The sequence below is a fragment of the Leucopleurus acutus genome, assembly GCF_964270905.1.
Source record: "Leucopleurus acutus genome assembly, chromosome: 4".
Taxonomy (NCBI): domain Eukaryota; kingdom Metazoa; phylum Chordata; class Mammalia; order Artiodactyla; family Delphinidae; genus Leucopleurus; species Leucopleurus acutus.
The window spans coordinates 83,809,075-83,825,505 of NC_139146.1; the positions used below are offsets into that span (position 1 = coordinate 83,809,075).

Genomic DNA, 16,431 nt, shown 5'->3' on the forward strand with positions numbered 1-16,431 from the left:
GGATAAAGAAAAAAATATACTGTGCTTTAATTTTGGCACTGATTTTTGCTAAGATTGAAAAAGAGGGATTTCCTAGTTTAAAGACTCTAATTATTCTCCTCAAGTACATTTTTTGCACTCTTAAGAAATGTGGTTAAGTCACTTCCTCCTCTATCCTCCTTTTATCCTTAAGAAGTGAAAAGCATTTGGTTTTCCCTGTTGCTTAAAAAAATCTGTAGAAAATTCAATCTGTATAGACATTCATTCATTAAAATCCATCTTTTAATGTTTAATTCAAGAATCCCAAGAGGGAAATAACTAGTTCAGGATACCCAGTGATTTACATACTACATCCTTGTCAACAAATATGCAGGGCAGGAATGAATTTCATTTCCTTTTGTTTCACACTATTTTTTCCATCTTTGGTTGCATTTGAATTTTAACTCTGTTCACATTCTGCTATTCATAGGAAAGTGGCCTGAAGCGGACAGCAAAAGAAGCACTAAATTGAGCACGTAAATCACCTCTTCCCTAGTTCCACAGCCTATTTAAAGAGCATCCTGGCACTGATGCTTGGAAATAATATACTGTCGAACCCAACACAGCAGAAGGACTCTACTTCAAATTATAGGATAGTCCAGGTGACCGTGCAATTATAATTAACCTCTTGCCCACAATGTCAGTGATAAACAGTCAAGCGAGTGATGGATCTAAGAAAGTAATCAGGTAACTGAAAAAGCGATTTCTGAGGTTTTAGTGTTTAAAAAAATATTTTAAATTAAAATATCTCACAACTTCAAAAATGGTTTCCTGGTGAATGTAATAGTGTTCTTCCCTGTTAAAGCAACTATATCATATGACATAATAAAATCGACTAGAAGAATATCTGACACACAACAGGTGATCAAGAACTGTTTATGAAAACACTTGCAGAATGTTAATAAGCACATTTGCAGAAATCCACAATCTTTCTAATCCTCAAGCACTGGTCCAATGTTTGAAATAGTTTTTCAAAGCATACTTTTTCCCAATCAGGCTTATATGAAATAATAACTATACTGATATATTGACATCAATTATATATGAATATAATGCATGCATAAAGACACAGATATAGCATATCAGGTTATGTATACTCTTCATATAGAGAACCAGAGAACAAGAGAGAAAGAGAAATGTTGTATTTAAGTATACCTGGTCTTTTCACTATAGCTATTAATAATTTTCTTTGTGTATATGCCACATACACACATAATGAATGTATGTAACAGCTTATTAACAGATATCATGGTTTAACAAATCTCTGTAGAGGCAAGAATTTTCCAACCTTTGAATCACACAAATGTGCTTGCATATGTAAAACTGGAACTATGACATAGACATATGTTACCCTTACTCTACTAAAATATACTTAGTTCAAACTCAGTATATTAAATTAATATAGTGATGGTATTTATCATAAAAATTTTCCAAGGAATTCAGTGATCAATTCTGACAAAGTTCTGGTAGGTGCTATTAATGAACTAAAGTCTACTATTACAAAGCAATCTTTTCTAATTCAAAATGACATTATAATCATACAAATTTAGAAACATTGATACTCAAAGTTAACACACATATATAAGATAATTAAGAAAGAAATTAAAGTATAAACAATTAAAAATAATACTATGTATTCTTTATTATGACAAGTGCCAGGTGAAACAGAGGTAGTATAATAAAATGACTTTAGTTTCATATTTCTTACATTCTAGCTGGGGAAAAAAAGTCTATCATAGAGTTTTTAAAAAGAGAATTAATATAATTAGTACAAACTGTTGAAAGGATGAAACCCAAGAATAAATTAACCAGTTAGAGAAAATTTATGGAGCTGTTAGGATTAGAGCTATGCCTAGTAACACAAAAAAGAATAATCTTAATATTAAAAAAACAAACAACCCAATCCAAAAATGGGCAGAAGACCTAAATAGATATTTCTCCAAAGAAGATATACAGATTGCCAACAAACACATGAAAGGATGCTCAACATCACTAATCATTAGAGAAATGCAAATCAAAGCTACAATGAGGTATCACCTCACACCAGTAAGAATGGCCATCATCAAAAAATCTACAAACAATAAATGCTGGAGAGAGAGTGGAGAAAACGGAACCCTTTTGCACTGTTGGTGGGAATGTAAATTGATACAGCCACTATGTAGAACAGTATGGAGGTTCCTAAAAAAACTAAAAACATAAATACCATGCGACCCAGCAATCCCACTACTGGGCATATACCCTGAGAAAACCATAATTCAAAAAGAGTCATGTAACACAATGTTCATTGCAGCTCTATTTACAATAGCCAGGACTTGGAAGCAACCTAAGTGTCCACTGACAGATGAATGGATAAAGAAGATGTGGCACATATATACAATGGAATATTATTCAGCCATAATAAGAAACAAAATTGAGTTATTTGCAGTGAGGTGGATGGACCCAGAGTCTGTCATACAGAGTGAAGTAAGTCAGAAAGAGAAAAACAAATATTGTATGCTAACACATATATATGGAATCCAAAAAAAAAAAATGGTTGTGAAGAACCTAGGGGCAGGACAGGAATAAAGACGCAGACATAGAGAATGGACTTGAGGACACAGGGAGTGGGAAGGGTAAGCTGGGATGAAGTGAGAGAGTGGCATGGACCTATACAAACTACTATATATAAAATAGATAACTAATAAGGACCTACTGTGTAGCACAGGGAACTCTACTCAATACTCTGTAATGACCTATATGGGAAAAGAATCTAAAAACGAGTGAATATATGTATAACTGATTCACTTTGCTGTACGCCTGAAGCTAACACAACATTGTAAATCAACTATACTACAATATAATTTTTTTTAAAAAAGAATGAAAGCAATATATGCAGGATGGCTTTGCGGGATAACAAGAATCTTGGTACCTGATAGTAAAGAAGTATGACATCAGTCCTCGGCTGAATTCCCCCGGGCTTCTTTTGCACGAGAGAAAAACAATTATACTTATTTAAGCAATGAAACTTGTTTAGGCCTTTGAACTTTCACTTATATTCAGCAAAAGCTAATTCTAATGAATACTTAAGCCCACAGCACTTCAGGGCAAAAATTGCCTTCTCCTAATCTCTTTTGAAGCAAACAGATAACAATTTATCACTGTGATCTGACTTCTTTCAGTTCATTTAACTTCCCTGAAGTATGACAGGCATCAAAATCTCTTGTAATTGACTCCTTACTGACTGGCAAGGAAATTACTGCATCTGACAAGATCGTCAAGGAAAACAAATTTCCAATTCCATAATATGGAAGAAGTTCCATTCCTACTGAGCTAGTATATGAGTGAAACCATGTATATTTTACTAATTGTCTGAGATAAAGTGCAATTTTCTCACACACACCAGAAAGATTAATCCAGCAGCATCTTAAGCAGTCAATTTTACTGTACTTTTTGAGACAGAAATTTTACTTAAATCTTTGCAAGGTCTCTGAATTCTACATATATATTTTTTAAATGTTGGTGAAATAAATTAAATTTGGCTTTGAATCAAATTACAAACAATTCCAAAGCATATAAATTTCATTCAACAATTTCATCCACGTAAAATGAGACATTTGTATCTTTCAACTTGAATAAAAGGAAATCTAAAATACAGAAGATTTAAATCCATTGTTCATATAGCAGAAGTTTTGGAAAGAGAAATCTATAAAAATCTTTATATTTACATCCCCGTTTAACAGCAATTCATGGCACAAAAAGGAAAATGAAAACTGAAATTAATTGTTCAGTTTCAAGTATTCTATACTTGATTTATCGTGATACATAAAATTGGTGCATATCTTAGAATCATGTTTCTGTGATGACAACCCAGTTTTACATCCTTTAAATGGTAAATGAATTAATCACTTTTGTATTCTAATTGGGTCAGACTATGACTTAAAGGGACACATTTTTCCATAAAACCCCTGGGATTCAAAAATTAGAGCATATTTCTCACATGAGAGACAGAGTGAATATCTATATGCTCCCTGTAGTGGAAATAAAGGAAGGTGGTGAACCAAAATTTATTTTCAGTTATAAGAAACTGGGATATGGACCACTTATTTTCCAATTGATTCTTTACAACTCAACTGAGCATGTGCTTATATCTAAATTGGAACATTATCATCTTAAATTTAAGGAATAAAACTAATGTGCATCATTAAGTCTTATAGTTATTACATAACTGTACGATAAGTAGGAGATATTTAGTGAAAATATATGACATAGAAAAATCCAAGTTTTTCAGATGGCAAAATTAAGTTGTACCTTGCTATTGTGGCACTAGCTCCCTGAAACTCAGGGATGCCTGCAAGAGAATATTTACTTACCCTATTAGATACATTCCCAAATTTTAAAAATGCCCAGAAATAAATATCTACAAAATAGGTTCAGGCTCACAGTCTTCATATGAGCTCAATTCTTTTTTTTAGTATAGAACCATTTCTTACTTGTATCATGTTAAACATGGACTTTTCTACATATTTGGTATATCTCAGAACCCAAAAGTGAATTTGTCTCAAAGCTCTAAATAAGGATAATAGTACCTTCCTCCTAGGATTTGATGAGATTAAAGATTTGATAAGGTTAAAAAGATTAATGCAGAGGAAAATAGAGTAGGGCCTGTCAAGCAGGGGGGACACAAAGATTTAGCGGTTACTATGATTGGCAGAGAAAAGTGAAGTTTCATAAACACCTGCTGCAGGGGCTCCCTGTCTCCCACTCTCCCTAAGGCCAAGTCCCTCCATTTTGGCTTGAACTCTAGTGATTCAAAGCCACATCCTAAATCCCCTTTCACTCTAGTAAGCATAAGGCATTCTGTTCTTTGTAAACACAAGACAGAAAAACTGAGAGGCAAATTCTGCTTCTAGTGTCTACTTTTATACTAATTCAGACCTCATAGAGATCTTCATCCCAAGACATGATATAGACTAAACATACAGATAGCAATTTTTCAAAAGTTTAAATCAATGTATTAATGATAGACAGTTTTATTAAGGGCAACCATAAGGCTGTAAGAATGTGGAATAAGGATAATCTATCTTATACTGCTGAACAAATGGCATGAAGTATACAAACGGCTTCACCAAAGAGCATTTCTTGTCACTCCTACTAGATGTTTAGGGCTTGGCTGAAGTGCCCCTGGGTCTAAAGAAAGATTAAAGCCTTATCCTCCTTTCTTAGGAGCATAAATGAGACTCTAGCTTTGATAGGTATTACTTTTGAATGATCTTACTTGGTTCCTTCTTTTCCATCATTATTCTCTCCAGGAATGAGTCAAAGATGTTATTCTAGAAGAAGTTTCTTAAAAATATAATTAGAATTCTTAAAAGGTGAACAGAAAAAGAAGAAGTAGGAAATGGAGAAGGAGAAAGAGGAAAAAAGATGGAGAAAAGAATTTGTTAAAATATAATTTATTAAGGGAATGAAGATAGGCCGTTTATGTGTCAGTTAGCATAAAAGAAGACAGGAATAATGTCTGAATATGACAAAAATGACCCTTCGTTAATTATTTTTAGGCAGATGTGAAAAAGAAACATAGTCATAATTCCATTTGCTTCTATAATCATGTTCAATAGCAGTTTGTTAAAATTGTACGGCAAGCAGATCAAGGGACTGGTATGTTCAGATAGCTGCTCCAAGAGGTTAAAAACAGCTACAATTTGATCAGTAGAGATGTTACAATCTCACTGAAAAAAAATTTCAAATTAAATGATATCATAGAGAAAGAGTTTTGGAAGAAACAAGGAGACTTTAAATTAGGCTTATCCACTTTTCAAGAAAGTTTCTTGAAAGCATACTGTTTTCAAAATCTGACTCACTTTGCTAATGCTTCACTCTAGTTGTTGTTATTGTGAATCATGTTAGTGATGATCGCACCTTTTATTCCATTTTACAATCATATAATATGCCAAATAATAAGCTAAATATCATTGCACCTTATTATACAATAAAATTCACATGTGACTACTGTATTTTTTTCCAATAAGTGCTTTTGAAAAACTATTCTATTCTGGGAGCATTCCTGCAATTTAAAATTTACAAAAAAAAAATAGGCAATTATGTAATGTGATTGTTCTATAAGGGTGTTCTACTGACAGGAAGAAGATACTGACAAAGTCAGCACCATGCATGAAATTAATCACAATGAAACAAATGTCAGGAACATACAGACACTTATCATGAATGTCATAAATGAATGGGTGGCAACAAGACATGTTAACACTATATTTCACGGTATAGGCCAAAGGGTATATTCTTAAAGCCTGAGGAGTATTCTTAAAAGTTCTATTTTCCAAATGGAAGAAATATGATCATGAAAAGTTATTTCTTCTCAAAAGGATCAAATTGTCTCTTGTCTTGCACAGTTCATGTGAATAAATGGGATCTGACACCAGTCTAACTTTATCATTGACAATTCTATAGTCCAATAAGCAATCATTTTTTTCCTCTCTGAACTGCTTATTCTCCCGAGTGTGGTGCCCAGAGCATGTCTTTTCAGTGCGTGTTTAAAAATAATTTATATGCTGACAATCTGAAAAATAATAGTAAAACAAAAAAGCAGGACAACAGGTTCATTTTTTAAAGAAGAGAAGCATTGCAAAAGATTCCTGCAAACATGAATTTAAGTTGGCAGGGTCCTCTTACACCACTAATCATACAATAATTAAAATACTGCAGGAATTTATTTAACACCAGGTTGGTTTCACCTAGGCACTTAGATTGCCACATTACAGGACAGAAAGTCAAGGGTGCTTAACACAGTTATCCCTCTTGGATGCCTTTTTTCTCCTTATTCTTTTTCTCTTTATAATGGTATGCGTTTCCAAGCCCCAACCCCATCCCATCCCCATCCCAGAACCTGACAGCAGTCACTTTTAGTGAAAAATCCTTTTCAAGTGTTAGTCACTAAACACATTGAAGTGTTAGGTCTGGTTGCTGATTTCTGTTCAATGGAAGGAAAGGAACACTTTTCAGCAAAGGAAAGACACTGAAAATGATGAGCCTGAGACAAAAATGACAGTACAACTACATGCCCCTCTCTCTCTTTCTCTCTAGCCCACATCCCTCTCTCTTCCTCTCTCTCCCTTTTCTCCTTGTCCTTTCTTCACCCCCCCCAATCTTCCCTTCCTTTCCTCCTTTCTTTCTATCTTTACCTTTTTTTCTATTTTTAAGAAAAATATCATTCAGGTTTTTTTGGTTTTTTTTCTCTCTAAGTCTCCAATCTGTCTTTTCCTCTAAGCTGTGTTTAAACAGACAAAGATAGAAAGTTCAGTCATGAAGGAAAAACTACTTTGTGGTCATAAAACTATGCAGATGCTATTCTCATTAATATATTTGTCATCAAAGAAGCACAGTTTTATCCAGGATCATTTTTTCTGCCCTAGTAATGTTGGTATTTCTAATTGAAAGAAATATAATGTCAAAGAATCAGGCATCTGTGATTCTCAAATAAGTGTATTCCTGCTACTTTCTCTTCATTTAATTTGTCCCATTTCTCCTCTCCCTGCTTATACAGTTTGGAAGGGGTTTCAAATGGGATCAGTTATGGAAAGCAGTACTCATGTAGCTGGTAGCCCCCAAACAGATGGGATCTCCATTTTTCCAAAATAACCCATTACTCCTGATCAGACAACTACAAAGATCACTGTCTTGACTAATACATATGAAAGCAGAAAGATGGTATCAATACATGATGCCAAGGCTTGAATAATGCTTATCAAAAATAAAACAAATTGTTATCAGTTATTTCTTTGACCTAAAAGTCCAGAAGAGAGACGAGGTTTATAGAACTTGACTAGTAGTATAACAATTTGACATAATGGGATATGAATAAACTAGAAAACACAAAACAAGGAATTCTGGAGCTCAGGCTGAGTGATCATTGATAGAGAAGAAGGTGAAAAGGAAAGAACAAAATATTTTTAACACTAGGTGATTTTCCATTTGACAAAAGACATTACATTGCAGCATATTTAAGCTACCACTCTTTATTGATCCAATAGAAGCTTGCGTGTGAGGCCAATGATTTCATTTGCTAGGACCAACTCACATGGTCTGGAACAAAAAAGGTCGGCAACAATAGAACAATGGCCTAACGACAGAAGTTACAACTTGACATATCTACTGTAGGAGTCAATTAATTGTAGACGAGCACTGGAATGATAGAATGTCAAATTCACCATACTCAGTGGTACTCTAACACAGGGGTCTATGAGGACCACACAGCAAATATTTACAGCTTCATGAGCCACAAGGTTTCCATCACAGCCACTCAACTCTCGAGTTGTAGCTCAAAATTGACAATATGTAAATAATAAATAAATGAGCTCTGGGGGGAATTTGGCTCACGTGCCTGCATTTGAATGACCCCATCCCAAAGAATCACACTTGAGTAAACATTTTAAATTATTTTACTACTTTTTAATCTTTATTTTATAAGTAAATGGAGAGGCAGTGAGAGTTTGGAAGTGCTAGGATGCTAACTTCTGACTGCCATGTATTATACACAGCATTCATGGTAGAGGCACTTAGAAAATTTAATAACTAATCAAGTTGCAGCTATACTGGACACCAAATAAATATTTATGTGTCCCATCATTAATATTTCCTTCTATTCTGGGAATAATAAAAGGCATCAAGAACAGCTATGTGGAAAATTGAGAGCTGCATCAAAAGGGGGATGTGCTTGGTATTGCTTTAAAAACAATGTAGCTCTTTGCACATTTGCATATAAATTTTTTCCTGAATTTAAATAAACTATTTTTCTAATGGTTCTTATTTGTTTTTGAACAAATATATTGCACTTATTCATTTTCTCTGTAGTGCAATATCTCCTGACTCAAACATACTTGCAGATATTTTAGCAACTGTCCAATGATTTGCAAAAGTGATATATAATGCCAGAGTTTCTGATTCTGTTCAAAGTTAGCAAGTGAAACTCTAAACTCTATGACACTAAGTTACCCAAAAAGCACGGACTTTCTTTTTTTTTTTTTTTGCCGTACGCGGGCCTCTCACTGCTGTGGTCTCTCCTGTTGCGGAGCACAGGCTCTGGGCGCGCAGGCTCAACGGCCATGGCTCACAGGCCCAGCCGCTCTGCTGCATGTGGGATATTCCCGGACCGGGGCACGAACCCATGTCCCCTGCATCAGCAGGCAGACTCTCAACCACTGCACCACCAGGGAAGCCCAAGCACTGACTTTCTTAATCTCATCTGGATATTAAGAAGAAATTAAAATATCTAAGAACTTCAAGATCCCTAAAGTCTAATTCTACAAAAAAAAGTCAGCATTATTAAAAGCAATCATTAAGTTTCTACCAATCACCAAAAGGAATGTTATTTTTAGGAGGTAGCACTTTAAAAACTTTTTACTAATTCAAATCAACTTTGTCCCACTTGCAAAGTAACCTGTCTGCATAACACATTTATTGGAAAATTTCAACCTCTTCCCTAACAGAATAAGCATTCATAAGTCCCAATGTGACTGGAAGCAACAGTTCTGTAATGGAAATGTCACTGCAACCTTAAATATAGAGTTTGCCACCGTGAAAACTGTAATAACAGATGATCACAAATGACTGGTGTGATGAATCAATGCAGAGAAAGAAGGAGAGAAAGAAGTCTGTGTAGGTGTTTGTGTGGAGTCAGGGGAAGAGTGCCTTAAACACAGGAGTATACAGATGGCAGTGACAGAGGCATTCTGGGATAAATTTGACTTTTTACACCATGGGACTTCTCTGCTACCTGCAGTTACCTATACATCAACTGGACAAAATAATGAAGATTCAAAGGCAAGTGGAGAAAAAAGAAATTACAAGAGTGACCTTATTGCTTTCGCTTTGGTGATGAGAACAAAAGAAAGGAGGAATAAAAAAGAGCAAATGAGACAGGCAAGCTGTTTTGAAAAAGGTCAGTCAATATATATTGACTGGGCTCTCCTGACATATTTCATGGTCTAACATAGTTCATAATCCATTAATTTATTTCCTACTGTTGTATCAAATACAATGTTCTGGATAAGAGAAAACAGATTTAAAAAACTACTCTTGGGGCTTCCCTGGTGGCACAGTGGTTGAGAGTCCACCTGCCGATGCAGGAGACACGGGTTCGTGCCCGGTCCAGGAAGATCCCACATGCCGCGGAGTGGCTGGGCCCATGAGCCACGGCCGTTGAGCCTGCGCGTCCGGAGACTGTGCTCCGCAACGGGAGAGGCCACAACAGTGAGAGGCCCGCGTACCGCAAAAAAAACCCAAAACCCAAAAAACAAACTACTCTTGGACTTCCTCTTTTTATTATGATGAAATAGGTAATTCAGGCTAATTTTCCCTCTTAGAACAAGTTTAAAAAGCAGAACAAAATACTTAAGAATATCTCCTTGATGATTGGGGACACTGTCCCTAGCAGTATTGTTGATCCCCAAACTGAAAGGCTAAGCGGTCCTTTTGACAGCCTCATAGGTTTAGGGAAAGAGAGATTGGAATCTAATGGCCATCCAGAGACAGGGGCTGAGGGATCCCAGGTAAATACAGTAGTACTGCATTGGAAAGTGACCCTGGAAGCCTGCAGTCTAGATAAAACCAGAGGCACTTTCATACAGGATTTTGCTCAGCTTCAGATTATCTCAATCATTAAAATGGATTGAGAAGATCTCAGATTATGAGTACCACAAATCCTGGGTCAAAAGCAAGCATTCTCTGTCGAGGAAAATATTATCATCCAGTAAATCAAATAAGCACACAGTTTTGCAAATAAAATATACAATACATAATCAAAAATAACCAGCACTGCAAGATAGGGCAATATGAATAAAAACTAGCCAGCCCCAAACAACAAGCAACATCAACTAATTCATGGAGACTACAGTATTGATATTAGCAGATGTAGATATTAAATAACTATAACTATTTAAAAATAGCTATATAAAATATGTTCAATAAGAAAAATACAAGAATAAGATTTTTTGTAGAAATTTGGAAATTTTATTTTAAAATGGTAAAATATAATAAAATTAGGAACTTAATGGATGGGGTAAGAGCAAATTAGACAAAATAGAAGAAAGAGTTAGTGGACTGGAACATAAGTAAGAGGAAAAAATTCCAGACTGAAATAAAAGGAGAAGAATGGAAAATGTAGAAGAAGACAGGGTATGAGACAAAGATAATACCCTGGGAAGTAATAACATACCTCTAATTGGAATCAGAGGAAGGGAGGAAAAATAAGATGAGTCAGAAGTAATGTTTAGTAAAGTAAGGACTAAGAAATTTGCAAACTTGATGAAAGATGTGAAACCACAACTTCAAGAAACTTTATTAATTCCAAGCAAGGAAATATAAAGTAATACATTTGGGGAGATTATTGTCTATGCTTCATGTTTCTGTATGTCCTACAAGCAGAAGCACTGACTGGCTCTGTTCAAGACTGATCTTTGCATAGATGTTTGTATAGTAAACATTCTTGGATAATAGAGTAAATGCCTCACTCTACAGCAGAGAGGTTTTTCTGTATGCTCCAATGTAACAAAGGTACAGCTATAAAATCTCATGTTCCCTTAACACAATGCCTCTCACCTGAAATGCAACCCACTGAGTATGCAGGTGCCACCTGGCACTCTGCTTCTCTATCTGGGAATTGAGGCTCAGGGAATTGGCATGATGCTAACAACCTAGCTAGTGGTAATGCAGTGAATAATAAAGCTCTTTGTCTCTGACCTGGGAGTATCCTGTCTTCTACCAGTATCCATGAAACTTGGCAAGATAATTGTATTAGCTTGAAAATGAATTGAAAATAGCAGATCTTTCACAGTTCTTGATGTATATACCAAGTAAAAATTCAGAAAGCCAAGACAAAAATAAATCTTAATATCAGCCAAAGAAACCTGTCAGATTACTTTCAAATGAGAAAAAGTACACTAACAACTGAATGTTCAATAGAAATCATGGAAGCAAGAAGATAATGGAATGATACCAGCAAGTCTCGAAGAAAATTCTGGCAACCTAGAATTTATAATCAGCAAAAACACCCTCAATATTCAAGGTGATTTTCAGATGAACAAATTGAGAAAAATTATTACCAGTAGACCCAAGTCTTCAGGAATTCTAAAAGGTATTCTTCTGGCAGCAGGAATATGATTATAAATGGAAGGACTCAGATTCAAGAATGATGATAAATAGCAAAATATGTAAGTATACAGCAAATTTTAAATTAATATTTATACAACCACAATAGTTTGAAATATAGAGCCAATTAAAATAAAAGACAGCAATGGCTTCAGTTTGGAAAAGAGTCATAGTATTAGGCGTTCTAAGGCGATCTTTTTTCTGGAAAGAAGGTTAAAGTAACAAATACATTTCTTTAATATGAAAGAGATGCATGCTGTAATCTCTAGGGCAGCCCTTAAACCCTAAAGAAAATAGAAAAAACAAAGAATTGAATTAAATTTCCTATTTAAAGTATGTCTTTCTATAGAAGAGATTAACAGACCAAGTAGATCAAGGTTACAGTATATATTTTTTATTTGTACATAAAAAGATTAATGTTAAAGTTTTAAAAATCATATATATGCCCAAACTTTGATATACAGGAATACTTCCTTTAGACACATAAAAATTAAAATTAAGTCCCTGCCTTGTAAGGGTTACTAATAATCCCTAAGATATCTGTCAACTATGCTGCCCAGAGCCCCCAAAGTGCACTTTACATTTATTTATAAAACTAAGTATATTACAGCATTTAAGACTGTGTATATGACTACATAGTGATGTTGTTATTACATAAGTATCATGTTTAAAACATTTGACATGTAAAACCAATATACAAAAATTCTTAGAAGTTTTTCTCAAAACATAACAAAGATGAATATTTCAAAAAATAATAATAATCACTGTTAAATTATTGTTTTTATTTGCTTTACTGAACTGGATAAAACATAAGAAAAGTGAAATAATAAACAGAAGTAAAAATTATTTTTAGACACAAGTTGCTAATTCTTCAGAACTTTTGTTTCATGGGTGGTGGGGGAGAAGTGCTCCTAATTCTCTTCATTCCAGTCATTACATCAATGTGAAAATATGTTGAAGCGTAAGTAATTGCTGATATTCACCTATTTTGACAAGTGAAAATGGATATTTCACTTGATTTATATTTTAGTAACATTTCAAATGTTAAGTAACTTCTAAACTTCTCTTAACTTCTATTTTTTTTTTGGGGGGGGGGTGGTACGTGGGCCTCTCACTGCTGTGGCCTCTCCCGTTGCGGAGCGCAGGCTCCGGACGCGCAGGCCCAGCGGCCATGGTTCACGGGCCCAGCCACTCCGCGGCATGTGGGATCTTCCTGGACCGGGGCACGAACCCATGTCCCCTGCATTGGCAGGCGGACTCTCAACCACTGCGCCATCAGGGAAGCCCTTTCTTAACTTCTAAATGTGTGCATGTTGTATACAGCACTTACATTTTTATTTTAGTATGTCAAGCATGTGTTATGACATATTGCATAAATAGCATTCTAATATAAGTTTAAAATTTTGTGATATACTTATTGCACAAACAATAGTCAATATTCAATGCTAAATAACCAAAGTAGTCGTCCTCATTTTTACTCATACTGATTATACTACTCAGTACTCTGTATAATGAATAATGCTGATTGATTCTGATTGTAATTTCAGAGTTCTAAGAATGTAGATATTCCCATGCAGATAGTACAATTATTCTGAACATTGGAAGCTAGTGGTTAATAAATTACATGTTAAAAATTGTAGTAAAATATTTATCGTCTGTACTTGCAAAGTTATTTTGGCAATTTTCTTTTCCTTCTACAAACTTGTAGAACTGCAACACAAAACACTGTAAATGAGGCTCATCTTAAACAAGCTGAGTAATGATTTAGGCCTCAGTACATTTCTATCTGTCTCCTCAGTGATGCTATGTTTTCATTCAGAGCAGGGGGGGATAAAAATACCAACATCACTAATGAAGCTGTTCGGCCCTGTGGCCTGATGTTGGAACAGCAGACGCTGACTTCATCAGTATTTAAATTACAGGAGCAAAGAATGTTTTCTAGTTGAGCACTGTTCCAGTTCTTTGAACTGACTGCCATGGATTCCCGGAGCTTGACCGCATTACAATTTTCACACTTAGCAACTGTAAAATTGTTAAAGAGATATCTTTCCACACGGTTTATCCATTATTACTGCTAAGTTTGGCATACCACCTTAGTTACGGACTTTAAATGCCACTTTCATCACTTCCCAGGGTAACCTTGGCCATGAAATTGGAAAATCAGATCATTTTCTGGTCCGTTTTCTTCTTTTCCTTTGCATGAGATTAGATTTTGCTACGCTTGACTGACAAATCCCATTTAGGATTCAAGGAGAGGCCTGTGCCCGACCTCTTTAAGAAGTGGGAGGTGAGATGTCTTAGGCAGTGATGGGGAAGAAAGGACCAATTTCAACTCATCACACAAAGGCAATTAGTGATTAATTCACACTGTGAGACAAAAATACTTGTAAAAGTATAAAGTGTTTTAGTGTCAGATCACAACATTATTTAAGATTCTTTAAAAATACCAGTCATGTTCAAGGGTTTTCTCTGCATGTTTTTTTTCAAATTATATTTCTTGTTCTGTTACAGAGTAAAGCACAAGCTCAAATTATTTTTACCTGAATAATATGTTCCACAATTAACAGGAAAAATCATTTTTTAAGAAATAACCAATGTTAATCCAAAATAGATACATTTTTCATGGCATATTAACATAAGGTGATCGCTTTATTATTCAGCGATGTAATGCTTAGTTGCTTGGCTGTACAGTTCCAGATATTACCTGCTTTGAGGACATTTATCCATTGTTGATGTGGTGAAAAAGTGTGGTTGAAGAAAGGACGAAAATAATAATTGGTAAATGTCTCAGATTAATATTATGTATTCCAGACTTTGTTTTCTGAGTATATGTAATAGGATTAAAATCTCAATAATGAGTTTAGGGATGAGTTGGCATTTTAAAATCTATGTCCCGCTACATCACAAATTTACATTAAACTGATTGAAACAAACAAACAAAAAATCAACTAGATACATTGTCATAAGAATCTGAATGAGCAAATGGATCAATGAGGTGTCCAAGCCATCGTCTTGCGAGACCTGTTCAACATTGAAAGACCATTTGATTTAAATAGGCAAACTTGGAAGAGTGATATCTTTAAGGATCAACAGGCTAAAAATGATTGCTACTTTATGTTGATTTCTACGCCTACTGTCCTGTTTCTTTCTAAACTTCTTTTTATCAATAGTTGCATTTCCAGGAATTATTACTGTATCACATTTTGCATCACTGAAGTTCTAGTGACTTCAGAAAGAATCTTTAGTAGTCCTCAATTTCTCTTTCAATACATTTAGTTTCTGATTTGTGTCCAGTCAGTCTGGGGCTCTAGCCAAACACCTGGTAAAATAATAAGCTGAAATTCATTTCTAAACGTTATGTGGGAAGAAATGTGGATCACAGTACCTTGCATAAAGTGCAAATAAATATTTGTGAAAGACTAGGCCATTTCCCTTCATCTCTCTGGCTGTATAAATATTGCAGTGCATGAATGAAGTGTTCAGATGTAGGAACTCAAATGTTTTGAAATCAATTATAAAAAGAGATTCACAGCTGCCTAAAAATTTATATAACTTGTTTTTCCCCAAATGGAAACTCTTTCAGTAATATGGAAATATGCACCATCCTAATAGAAAATTCTAGTGAAATTTTATTTTATGTATTAGGTACATTTCTGAGAAGCTGTGCAAAGCAAGCAAGTGTATAAAAAAAATTCTCAGTGAATTTCATTACATTTTCAGTAAGAATACCTCTTAGCAAAAGATGTTGTCTTTGGTACATGAGAAAAATTATTACATACCTATGAATTTCAATGTTCATTTCAAAAAGTACTCCTCTTTTATCCCTGTGCTTCTAATATTATATACCATTTGAAGATGCCAAGCAAATGAGAAAAAAGAAAATCTCTGAAATTTGCACTTCTGCAAATCTCAAAGATACACACTCTCACTTGAAATCTCGTATATGTATGTATATTGATATATAACATACATATGATTTCCATTTTACTATTTTCATTCATTTCATTGGATTTCATTACTTAGTTGGCTGTCATTTTGGCTATCCTTGTTGTGATATCAACAACATTCAGCTCTATTTTATTCACCAAATAATGATTACTTATTAAGTATGTGCAAATTAATTTTTATTAAAAGTTAATAATTTACTTTAGAAAATATAGGTGAGAAATAAAATAGTCTTTGAACAAATCTGATAGTTGGGCAAGGAAAAAGTGGTAAGACAAATATGTAGATAATTATAATAAAAATATACTACAGATTTGATTTCTTCTTAAA

General features: G+C 34.5%; 1 protein-coding gene across 10 annotated transcripts in view; it reads right to left on the reverse strand.

Moving 5' to 3' along the window:
- The window catches only part of EPHA5 (EPH receptor A5), a gene marked incomplete at both ends in the record, with an annotated part of 326,480 nt that overhangs the window by 203,732 nt on the left and 106,317 nt on the right, over window positions 1-16,431 (reverse strand). The window lies entirely within an intron of this gene.